The sequence below is a fragment of the Halictus rubicundus genome, chromosome 10 (genome assembly GCF_050948215.1).
Source record: "Halictus rubicundus isolate RS-2024b chromosome 10, iyHalRubi1_principal, whole genome shotgun sequence".
Classification (NCBI taxonomy): domain Eukaryota; kingdom Metazoa; phylum Arthropoda; class Insecta; order Hymenoptera; family Halictidae; genus Halictus; species Halictus rubicundus.
The window spans coordinates 10,522,749-10,535,108 of NC_135158.1; positions in this window are offsets into that span (position 1 = coordinate 10,522,749).

Genomic DNA, 12,360 nt, shown 5'->3' on the forward strand with positions numbered 1-12,360 from the left:
AGAATTACGAAGAAATTGCATAATACAATAGCTCAATTCTTCATTTTACTCAGCTGGGCCAATTTTCGTAAACGAAAATGTTTCCTTTAAGTGGCACGCTTGCGAGCGACTCCGTGTACATGTATAATTCGAGTTAAAATATTTTAAAGTGGAGCAGGAAATGTTGTACAAGATCGCGTCCGCTCGCCTCTGTTTTGCAGTAACAACGCGTGTAAGTTAGAACATGATTTTGGAGCGGAGAGTCGCTCGGAACACGTCGCCGGAACAAACACATTCGAAAAGGTTGTTGGCCTAGACATTTCAGCTGCTCGAGAAAATGGTGTGTGTCCCGAGGCGTACTGACAATAAAATTTTCATATACAGTGCATTTGCAACTGCAGTGAGTAGATAAGGTCGAGCTTTTCCACCAAACGCCGGTAGAAAATCTGCAGATGACAAGCCGCTTGTCCTGCACCGTGAAAATACTTTTGTATAAATAGACAGGCTGATTCTCTCTTTGATGGTTTGCAACGGAGAAGCTGATGGGGCCTCGTAAGCCATGTAAACTTCAAAGGGGGAACCGGTTACTGGGTCATTTGGAACAGATGAGCTCGATACGGAACTTTGAGATGCGCTGCACAAGCACGTTTCTATGAAGGTCTCAAATTGAAAATTATTTCAGGATTGTAATATTCAAGCGTGTGTGTAAATGATGCGTTCCATAGCTTTTATATAATCTTTTATCATTTGTACATAATGAGCAGGCTGCGAATTTTATGCACTTACAAGTGAGGGAAACACAAAACAGTAAACCAATTAGAAGAACTTAAAAATATTTCAATCTGTTAGAAGTACACGAATTTTTTTCATGTAAAATGTCTGAATCAGCTTCTCTATTCCCGCACAAATAATAAAATCTCTATTAATATAATAGAAATCCGGTAGTTCTAGGGTGAAGAGGGAAAATGAATTTTTATTTTGTTGCAATCGAGGTAGACAATTTTTATTTGGCATTAGAATTCGCAGCATAACAATAAGTGAACTATTTCCAAAATGTATGCTACATTTCTCCGTTTAATTCAATTTCAACGCACTGAACTGTGTGTGTGTGCAGGTTGCAATAGAATTCGCGATCCGACTGGGGATGTTTGTTCATGCAAAAACAAACAAAAGATGTGGTACACAATGTAGCCATTTGCTGCAGCGAAACGCGTTAGCTTTCGATATTTTGAGAATACTTCAATGCTCGGCTAGTTTGATCGAAACCAATTTGACGATCATCTTAATCCTCGTGAAATTGTGCATTCCGTATGGTTTCGCTCGGAAACACAAATGTTTGAAAAAATACGTACACTCGTCCGAGCGAAGCGCATTTATTTTTGCTACATTCCTGCACAAAATCGCATTCTCCTCATGGAACGCTATTTTTTAGAAATTGCATCTCGAAAATAGAATGTTCTATTTTCGCGAATGAACAGAACTATCGTAAACATCGACAATGATGCGTCTGGACTGATAGAGGTTCCAGCGGTGTATCCGGAAGCAATCAGTAATATAATAGAATCACGCGGCAACAGTATCCTGCCCGTTCGCGCGTGGTTTAAAATTTTCAAAATCAAATTTCTTGATATTCGAGCCCCTCGGGAAAGGGGGTTATATTGCATATTTTTTGTTTCAACAAATATCAGTTTTTCGGCGGCGCCGAATTACGCTCCAATTTGTGTGTAATCGTAGTTTCATCGGGTTGTAGCTGAATATAAAAAATTACCAATACCGAGAGCAAGTCGCTTTGATAGCCGGCAGAAAAGCAGGTTACGTGCTAAATTGGTGGAAAAAGCGACGAGTACTTTGAACCCCGTCGAGTTCGGTGAGGGGGAAGGGGGAGGGGTAACATTTCCGTAACGAGCAATTTTTGTGCGTTGGCGAAGCCCGCTGCTCTCTCGCGGGTGTGTTATTAAAAAGGAGGGACGGCGGTTTTTTATCATTAAACAGCGAGGACATTAGAAAATATTAGCCAGCGAGATTCTTGTATCCCGGCCGCGCCACGTACAAACAAGATGGCACTTTGCGCCCCCTAAACGAGAAGATCGAGGTCTTCGCAGCTTCGGAACAAAGAGCGGTTTGTCAGTTTTGCAGGAATGTGCAAACGTAATACTTGCGCGCCGCTCTTGTAACCGGCTGCGCTTTTCCAGACGGCACAGTGCCGGTGTTCGGTGTGTTTCTTTTCATCCTTAACCTACATTAACATCACAGACCGCGTCTTTCTACAGAAGGCGGGTCGATAAGCGTGAACTCCGGCACATATGTTGAAACTAAATTTGCAGACACGTATGGCGTATGTTGCTTCTCATGCATTCCTGTGTCGACCTCTTTCGATGAGATATAGAGGCAACGTGGCCGAAACACTATTGGATTCCCGAGGAAAATTAGCCGGAAAGAATCCCGTACGAATTAAAGGATCTCACCTTGTCAGGCACCAAACTGTAAATCCTTGTGCATAATTTTCTGGATAACTCTCACATTGAGTGAATAAATTAGAGACCAAAATAACACTGATTTAACCAATAATACAACTTTATTAACTTAATATAACTTTACCCGTTGTGAGATGAAAACAATAGACTTGATAGTATGGGAAGTACCAGGTATTAACCCTTTGCACTCGAAGCTATTTTAACTCCAAAACGAAACATTTCTTCCGACCTAGAAGATTGCCCTTCTATATATAATATTTTTTATTTTCATGTTATACATACGAAAATGGTGCAACTTGCTCGTACAATACCGAAGTATTTAGTAATTTATTAAATACAAACAAATCTAATAATGCAAAAAATATTTTGAATAATGACACAACAATTTTTAGTGGTACCCTACAGTCACCATTCGTGCGCTAAGAGCTAAAAACTTGTGTCGGTTAAACTCGATTAAGACAGACGTGCTCATTGGTCAGTTCGGACAATATGGTTTTCAGCTGCAAATAAAAATGCACAAAGCTTCCTTGATTATCCGCGTGTGTATTGGTCTGGGATTTCTGGAATCAGCTTTGCTATAAAAATTAATAAAGAACCAAGTCTGGCACCAGTGCGCACGACCCGCAGCTGCAATGAAATCCCAATTCACAAGGCAATAAAACAATTAAGGCCTCGTAGTCTTTGTTACCCTGTATCGCGGTGCGATACGTTTGAATCGTTTCTTCTTTTATTAACGTTATTTATTGCTTGTATTACTATTAAGGTGTTTATTAATTAACTACTATCGCTGTGGTAACTGTAGGATAGGATAATATCAACAGCAACAATTTAACAATTATCTCGACATTCAAAGAGAGGCTGAGAACAATAGCCTATGCACAAACAGCCAACACTTTTCGGTGTTATTTTATTTTACATAGGAACACGAAGCAGAATCATTTTATGAAAGCGAGTATCTATACCTCTGATTCGCGGCATTGACTTAGGATTTAGATATGCGACGCCAGCATGCAGGAACATATTTTTCCGCGTATATACGCTTCCAGAGCTGCGCGAATACGCACGTCCGTGATTGTGAGAAAAATTTTTGGCGCTCAGAAATCGAGGGTACCATCGGATGACGTGTGCGCGTGCACACAGCTGTTTAATCGTGAGCGTGCATGTGCACGAGAGATTAACACAGTGTGATGCGATCGAGTATCGTACGGGGCGATGACTCAGCTACCCTGCCTCGTTGAGTGGCTACCTACCATGCAGACATACTTTTTGGCACTACTCGCAAAACAATCGTTCGCTGTGAAACGCGTGACGATAATAACGATCGCCGGGATACGCGTTTATTGCATGCATCTAGTGAACCCATAGAAAAATAAAAAAATATATATTCCATATTCCGTATTCTGCTTCCATATTTTAGTTTTATACGTTTTTTCTGTCCTTGACCTTGAATGACCTTGGACTGATTATAGTCACTGAATTCCTAATGAAAGGGACTATCATTGTAGGTGTTTAAAAAAGGGTGGTTCCATTTAAAAAAGTCAAGGTGACCTTGATATCTCCAAAAAAATGACATAAAAACAAAATTTTTTTTTGCATCGTGTCAGCCCCATTGTACCATTCAACTTTGTCCTTACCATATTTTACGTATCTTTAGAAACAACAAAGATATTTGAGGTGCTAACGTTTGGTGACTCACCCTGTATATCAAGGGATACGAAATTGAATTATTAGTAAAACAGTAAATTCCAAAATAGATAATTATACCATCGTGTAAATCAGGGTGGCTCAAAAGTCATTACACCATTTTAAAATGGAATAACCCTTTCATTTTTTAAAAATTCACATTTACTCTTTTACAAGCAAATTCGCACTTTAAATGGTCCAGTGATTTTTAGTCTACCTTGTATGTTCACTTACCTTCATAGAACGAACGTAAAATTCATTTCATATTATAGTTTTCTTTCGATATAAGACGGAAACAATAAATGAAATTTGTTGCAAGAAGGATAGAACAGTATACAGTCATTTAAAGCAATTTTGGAAAATTCTTTCTTAATGTAGCGTAGGCATTGAGAATAATATCAACGGTGTCGAGTTTGTAAGGCCCAGGGAATAAATCGAAAGGGAGTAAATTTTTGCGGAATTCGTGGCGGCGAGAAAACCGCGTTGAATTTAGACAGCCCGGAGCTATTTACAGCGTTCGAGCGGGAATAAGTTTAAGACAGCTATCACGAACACGACAACGTGGATTGTAACTTTGTTTCGTGGAATCCAATTTCCACGCGAATACGGGTGAATGGGGCAGCAGAGGTTAAGGACAATCCATGGAAATGAATGGCGGCGGAGGCTACTACGGCGTTCGCCTAGCTAATAAGAGGGCGCAAGGACAGAATCGTGCACGGCGAAGACTCGATATAGGGGAAGTGTACCCCTCGTATATTGAGATGGGGTGACGTCGTAGGGGTGGCTCGTAGGAGGGGAAGGGTGCGTGTAATTTCCCGGTGGACGATGGCGTCAGGGCGCGTGGTGCGGATCAAGCTGAGGGTCGTTCAACTACCAGTGTTGTATAGTGTCTCGTGCGCTGTGTTGTAGTTCTGTTCTCTCGTGATCGTGAACGTGCTGTACTTGTGATCGTTTAGTTTAGGATATTTCAACTTGCCCTACGAAATAATCTGCTCAACGTTGTCTGCTTCTATCAACCTAATTTCAATCCAATCACCCCCATCCCTATTCAACGAAACATCTGATCGTACAAAGAATCCACCGACTACCATAACAGCTGTTGAGAATTCATCGAAAATTTCAAAGTGATCGAAATACAACAGTGAAACGTCGACTGGGATATACAGAAATCGGTGCAGCATATTTGGATTAATCTACAGAGCAGTTCGATTGTGTTCAATATCAACCGTGAGAAAGTATTTGTCTGGTGAACGTGTGGTATCGTGATCGGTATTTAAGCGTTGCTGTGAGACATAATTTTATTCTGTGTAATACGCCTTATCTGGAAGCGTGGATCGTCGGCGTTGTGAACCAGTTATTGTTCCGCGTTTAAACATCGGCGGGCGAACGTGTCCGCTATCGCTGAGTGCGTGAAATCGTTTCGGGGTTTATCCGAGGTTCTCTATTCAGATTACTTGCAGACTGTCCGAGCAACTGGTGTTCGTGCACGAGACCATAGACACGTTATCACGTTTATCAATCGGGGCTGCCGCGAATCGATCAGCTCGTTCGCGTATCGAGCGGCGGGCGCGGGCGCGCGCGCGCGCTTCTGCAAAGAAAGGCCTCCGTAATCGTGTAATTGATAAGCATAGAGGCGCACGTGGACACACGGCACACATCCGAATCAATTGTGACACGGGCATTAAATCCCACGTGGATATCGTTTGGAGGGAAAAGCGATCGGACGCGCGAAACCGTTGGAAGCTCTCGCGCCGGCCGGCACGCACTTAATTTCGTTGGACCGGAGATATTTTTTTAAAAGGCCTCTCTTAATGTGTTTCGAAAGCCATTAATCGTTGCGTGCGAGGCGGCATCGTCGACTCCCTCTTCCAGCGGCTACCCTTATTTCACCCTCTTTCTCGTTAAGTATTCGCTTTCCCGTGCACGAGCCGCGTTAGCCGCTTCCCACCCTCCACAGTCTTCCTATCTTGCTCTTTCTTTCCCTTTGGTTCTGCTACCACGCCACTCTGTTTTCCGTTCCAACGAAGATTACGCTATCGTGTATTTTTTATCGAGCTCCTGATTAAAACCGGACCTCCACCTCCTGCACCCCCTACTGCCAGTGCTGTGTGCTGCTGTGCTGCTGTGCTGGTGCTGCTGCTGCTGCTAGTGCTCCACCTCCTCTTCCTTCCCCTGATCCTGCCCTTGCTCCTGCAAACCCTACCGGCCCCTTTCCTCCGTCCCCGTTGCATCGTCCAAGCCCTGGGACTCCGCTTTCGGCAAATAACGCCTCCGTTTCACGCTCTCGCGAACTCTCGATAACCCCCCTCCTCCCCCCGCCATCCCCCCACGGGTTTTGGTCGCTCGGTTACCCCCGGTGACGACAGTTAACGAGTACGTTCGTGACGCCGACCATCCCCCTCCTCACGTGTCAACTGCCCACTGACTTTGCTCGCGATCGTGGTTTATGCGCGACGCGATAAGTAATCACGGGTTCCCTTGCTTCTCCCACCGAAAACACGTTGTAGACGACGACGACGACGACTACGACGACTACGACCACGGCGATCGATCATCTCTTTCTCTCTTTCTCTCGCTCGCGTATGTGCTGCGTGTGCGGGGGGCACTAGTCAAGGTCGTTGATATTGAGACGCCGAGTTTTGACCAGTTTGGACGGGTGAATTGCGAGCGGCAAACATGCTCATACCGGTCCCGTCGTCCCCGACGTCCAGCAACGGAGACGCCGCCATCAAACTTTTCGTCGGACAAATACCCAGACACCTCGAGGAGGACGCGCTCCGACCAATGTTCGAACAGTTCGGCAAGATTTACGAGTTCACCGTGCTCAAGGACAAGTACACCGGCATGCACAAGGGTGAGTCCCGGAGAATTGTGTCTTTCGTGGTCTGGGGGATCTGGGGCTAGGGGCATCCTTGTCTTCGTCTATTGATTTCTAGATAGCGGGCCTTGTTGATCGGCACATGCTCGGCTGCGGTCGAGATCGGTTGCTGTTTTATTTATTAACGGTCAACGTAGTCTGCGCCATGGGCCTCTCAGTCCCTGGCCTGATTTCTTACCGTGCAGCGTTTTAAAATATTAAAATATTAATATCTGTAATATTTTATGGATTGTGCAGGAAGAGAGTGACAATCGGGCGTCATCCCTGAAGGGATAACGCGATAAGATATAATAACGGGAACAGTATAAAAATGCTTCCACACAGATGGGTGCAAAAATTAGAATATCAGGTGTACTTCTTCTAGCGTAGTGTCAATGGGTTCAAGGTTTTGTAACAGAGTGTACCTTACTTTCATGGTTGTAGCATCGTATGCGTTTAAAAGTAGACTAAAATCTTGGTTATTTTATAAAATTCATAAGGAGTAACCTGCACCACCTAGGAGGTACACCTTGTGATAGAAATAAAATACAGATGCTAATACCATTTTGTTAATATAAACGTCTCCTTGTAATTTACAAATTCGTCCGTCTCTGAATAGTTGAAATAAAAGAGCGCTGGCAAGTTGCAATTGTACCCGAAGCGTCGTCAGTTCGAACTTCAAAGGGTACAATAGCAAAACTGGCGAGAACGCAGCATCGCCTATTAATTAGTCACAGAATCAACGATCACTGGCAACGCGACGTCCATCGCAAACGTTCCCTGTCGGCGTTTCCTCTCGAAAACCATTCCGCCTGGGCGACTCTCTAATAACGAGAATCACGGTCCTTCGTCCGCACGCTATCGCGATCATTCGTTAATGCATTGAAACATTTCCCGAATAAATCTTAATCCGGCGTGCACGTTTCTGCAAACTCGTTTCGTTGCTTTTTAGCCGAGGGGAGATCCTGTCGCTTCAGTAGCTCTCACGCGCTAAGAAACACCCTGTATATGGTATTGTCGGCGAGGTAACTTTCGAAACGCGACTGAGAGATTAATCAGGATTTATTCTTTTGTTTCACGACGTGCTGTATGACGGGAACTCCGGGGGTGGGCGGGTGGGTGCAGAGAAAGCGTTGGGCGAGAAAGAGACGTGGTGTGGGAGGGTTGCGGAGGTGGAGGAGTTAAAAGAGGGAGGAAAAGAGGGAGAGGGAGAGAGAAAGAGAGGGAGCGAGCGAGCAGGAGAGGCAAGGGACGTAGAAGAGCGGGCTAAGCCGGTGAAACAATAAATTTCGCGGGCATTCACGTCGATCGCCGAGAGGATGAGCCGACGTCGACGATCGACGGCCTTTGTTGGCCGGCCGTAAGCCTCTCTATCCACCCTTGGTAACCTCTCCTTCTCACCCAAGGGTGGGCAATCTCTTCCTCGCTCGAACATCGCGGTGCACCAGACGCCGGCAAACCTGATACAATAGGACAACGTTCACGAACGCTTCGTGCCGTTTCCGCAGCGGAAACTTGTCCCGGAAACGGGGACTTTAACACTGACGTCACTGGTCACCCGTCCGGCAGCCTCTTCTCGTACCGAGAGAGAGAGAGAGAAAGAGAGAGAGAGAGAGAGAGGTATCTAATGCCACAACTCGATCCCCGCTGCTCGAATTACGATGGGGTCGGTTACGCGATACCTTCGTATAAACGAAAGAGGGATGCGCAAGGGACAAAAGCTAGGGAGAGAGGAGAGAGAGAGAGAGAGAGAGAGAGAGAGAGAGAGATACAAAGGCTCCTGGTGACGCGGTACCTCGCCTCGCTGCTGGGATTTTATAAAGGCATTTGGAAAAATGAGACAACGCTCCGAGAGATACTCGGATTGTCTTCATGAATTGTGCATCAGATGAAAAGCCTCGGGCTGAATGATTTTATTCGAAATTCCGACCGGCTTCGACGATCGTTTCGTTATTGTGAAGCGATACGATCGCTTTATATGAAATGCCCGGAATTCACATGGTCTAGGCCGGCTCGCAGTTATGGTCCCTGGCGCGGGATAAACTTTTCGCCTCGTCGTGCAGAGTGATTAATAAACCTCGTTTCTCATTTAATCCTTTAAATATAGAGTTCAAATTTAAAATTTAGCGTAGAAATTGGTACATTTGTGGCTATTCGAAAGCTCTTTGTTTCCAGAAATTAACCAAGTTCGTATTAAAATAAAGATAAGTAGTTTAACCACTTTGGGAAGGATATATTACCATTATTCAATTTCCTATTACGATATTTTCGGTCTATTAAAATGATTAAGTACAGTACGTTTTTATCTAATTTCTATTCGCTGCAATCGACTTAGAATATTTTTATTTTGCATGAAAATCATCGGTCTAATTGGACTCTCATAACTAAGAATACTTCTATGGCTTCGTTAGCACCTAAGTCAGTGTTCTCATTGCCAACAATCTGTACATGTGACGAGATCCATACAAACATTTTTATTCTGTTTGTATATCGGATTATTGGTACTTTATTTTCATATCTGATTTCAGAACAATTGATTTTACAGCAGATGCTGTTGGTTTAACTTTAAAAATTGTTAGAAATAATTTTGCATCGCTCTACTGAAGAACGAATGGTTGATTAATTTTGGATTATCGATGCTTCGATTTCATGTTCGAGTCCCTTTTGGTAAAATTAGCTTCACAGAAGATACTGGTGGTTTACTTTAAAAAATTGTGTCAGAAATCACATTTTATCGCCGCATTGGGGAACGGATCGCCGATTAATAATTTGCATCAATCTTTCATTCGTAACGGTGTCCTTCGGCAGGTCCACTTTATTTAATTTGTCTAAAAAATGGCCGCGATACGGTCGGCGAACTGTAGTCAGAAATGGCCGGGAAGAACGCAGGCATTTTACAATAAATATCCGGCCGATAAGCTGCACACAACCCTGGCCCGCCATGGGGGAGAGCACATTTTTATTTTTGTAGGCATGCGAAATTTATGGTTGACGAATGGCCGTTCGAGTTTTTCCCGGGAAATAGCTCGTTAATCTTTCGAATTATTCTCGCTTCCAACTTCGCCACGCTTGGTGCGTACTCCGAGGATCGCCAATATTTCGTTGGCCTCCATGTCTCTAACAAGGATGAATACGTATATTTAGCGAAAGGAGCGTACACACGTACACACACGTACACAAGCGACTCTACCCGGCCACGCCTATTAAGTTTCCTATTTCGTGTGCTGAATATTCTATTGTATAATCGTTTCGCGTGTACATCGGAATATAGCTGCTCGACCCGTTTCGTAATTAATGTCCGCGAAAGCGCAAAGTTAAATCTCCGACCGTTTATTTTTCCTTTCTTTTTTTTCCCGCCCCCCCCCCAGGTTTGTTCTCGGTGAAGTTGTTTTCGCAATCACTCGCATTCGAAAGTAATAGCTATCGTTAATGTATAAAACAGCTATGAAGCAGCTGCAAAGCGATTTTCGGCAATCGCGGCGCCCCCGGTACCTGTAATTTGAAACTTTCCGGTAAACAAGGGCGTATGGATGCGACGCGTTTTCGGGTGAAACAATTGGGGGTCACTTTGTCACGAACAAACGAAATCTATTCGTTTGCATTGACATTCGCCCACGTCAAATAACCCGTGTCCGTGTGTACGTTGTGTCTGTGGCGCGCGCGGGTTGAAATAATGGTATCGCAGCGCTCGTCGAATCAAACAAAAAAGAAAAAAAAATCCGAAGAAGCGCGCCCGCAAAACAATTAAGCTACTCACAGGAAAATTTGACAACGTCGCGGTTGGACCGGTCGCGGAGATGCGTTCATTAAAACCGAGCGTTCTGTGTTACCAACACGCGTTTCTTTTATTTCCCCATCTACGACACGCTTCCTCGACGTACTCTGCCAACAATCTGTCTACTGTTATGCTTTTTTTCGTTCGAGACGCACGCAAAGAGCACGGTTACGGATACAGTTGGCGGGGGAAGTGGTAGGGACAGTGTGGCAAAAGCTCGAGTTAGGGAAAGGTAGTGCTCAACGACGACGAGGCTGCAACCGACACGGCAGTCTTGTAGTTTCGAAACAGCTCTCCAATTTTAATGAGACCCGTCTATTTCTCCGCGATTCTGTCTCCGTGTTACAGCCTGTCTTCGTGTAATTATATTTTGATTCCTCGAGCTGCGCAGCATCCATCCCCTTCTTCTACGGTCTCGCTCTCCTCGGGTCGTCCATCCCTTGTTACCATTTCCGAGCCAAACTTTTCCTCTCTCTTTCCGTGGCCTCCTTGTTCTACCCGTATCGTTCATCCTTCTCCGTCCTCCGCTATTATCTTCTCATCGTACCCCCCACCTCCTCTGTCTCTTTCATTCCTCCTGGTCTCGTGGTAGGCAGTAGCTTGTTGTGAATGCTAATACATCTACCTCTTCAAGTCTTTCGGCTACCATCGACCGCTTGGATCATGGTAGTCGCCCCCCCCCCACTTCTTCTTCTTCTTACCCCGTCGCCAACCCCTGTACCGTCTCTCTCTCTCTCTCTGTGTTTCTCTGTCTCTCTCACCCCGTTCGGTCACTTTTCTCTTCTTGGACCTGGTCGCTATGCTGCCTCCTCCTTCCGTTCGCCGACACTCGACCAATTTGTTTTACCCTACAGATTGAGTTACAATTCAACGTAAATAGAAAACTACCGGGGGAGGCCCGAGCTCTGGCTCCTCTGTTCACGGAAACTCGCTTTACATCCCCTTTATTTCGCTGGCTGCCCCATTGACTGCCACTTCGGCATCCTTACTTAATTACCGAGTAGTTACGATACTTTGGTAACTTTTCGTCGCCGGTATTTGAGGACACTTCCCGCGTCCTTTGTTCCGTTCCTTCTTCTTCGATCTCTTTTCCGTCCCCAAACGCCTCCCCTCCTGCCCGGTAACGTCTCCGGCTTGTGTCTCGCTGTCGGAGCAACGTCGTAACTTATTAACGAGTGCATAGAGCCGTAACTTTTCGAATAGAGGAAAAGATGATAATTAACTGTCTTGACATCGTGGCCTACGGCCGGGGGTGGTTCGGCGAACGTTTCGCACGAAGGGACGGCAAAATGGGGCGACGAGAGGGGGGGGGGCGGGGAGAGTGTATAGAAATAGAGTTCGACGCTACAATTCACAATCAAACGATATCGAAATGCAACGAACGGTGGAAAACGTGTAGCGCGGCGACGCCGGCGTCGGCGGCGGCGGCGGCATAATTTAAGCGACAAGCGTATATCATTTTGTCGTTCAATTAAATGTATTAAAATATAAATCTTGATATCGGACGGTGGCCACAGAATAGAACCAAATGAAATCATTTCCTTTCAATTGCAAGCGTTTGTGCAGTAGAGTGGATTTAAAGAGGACGCGTC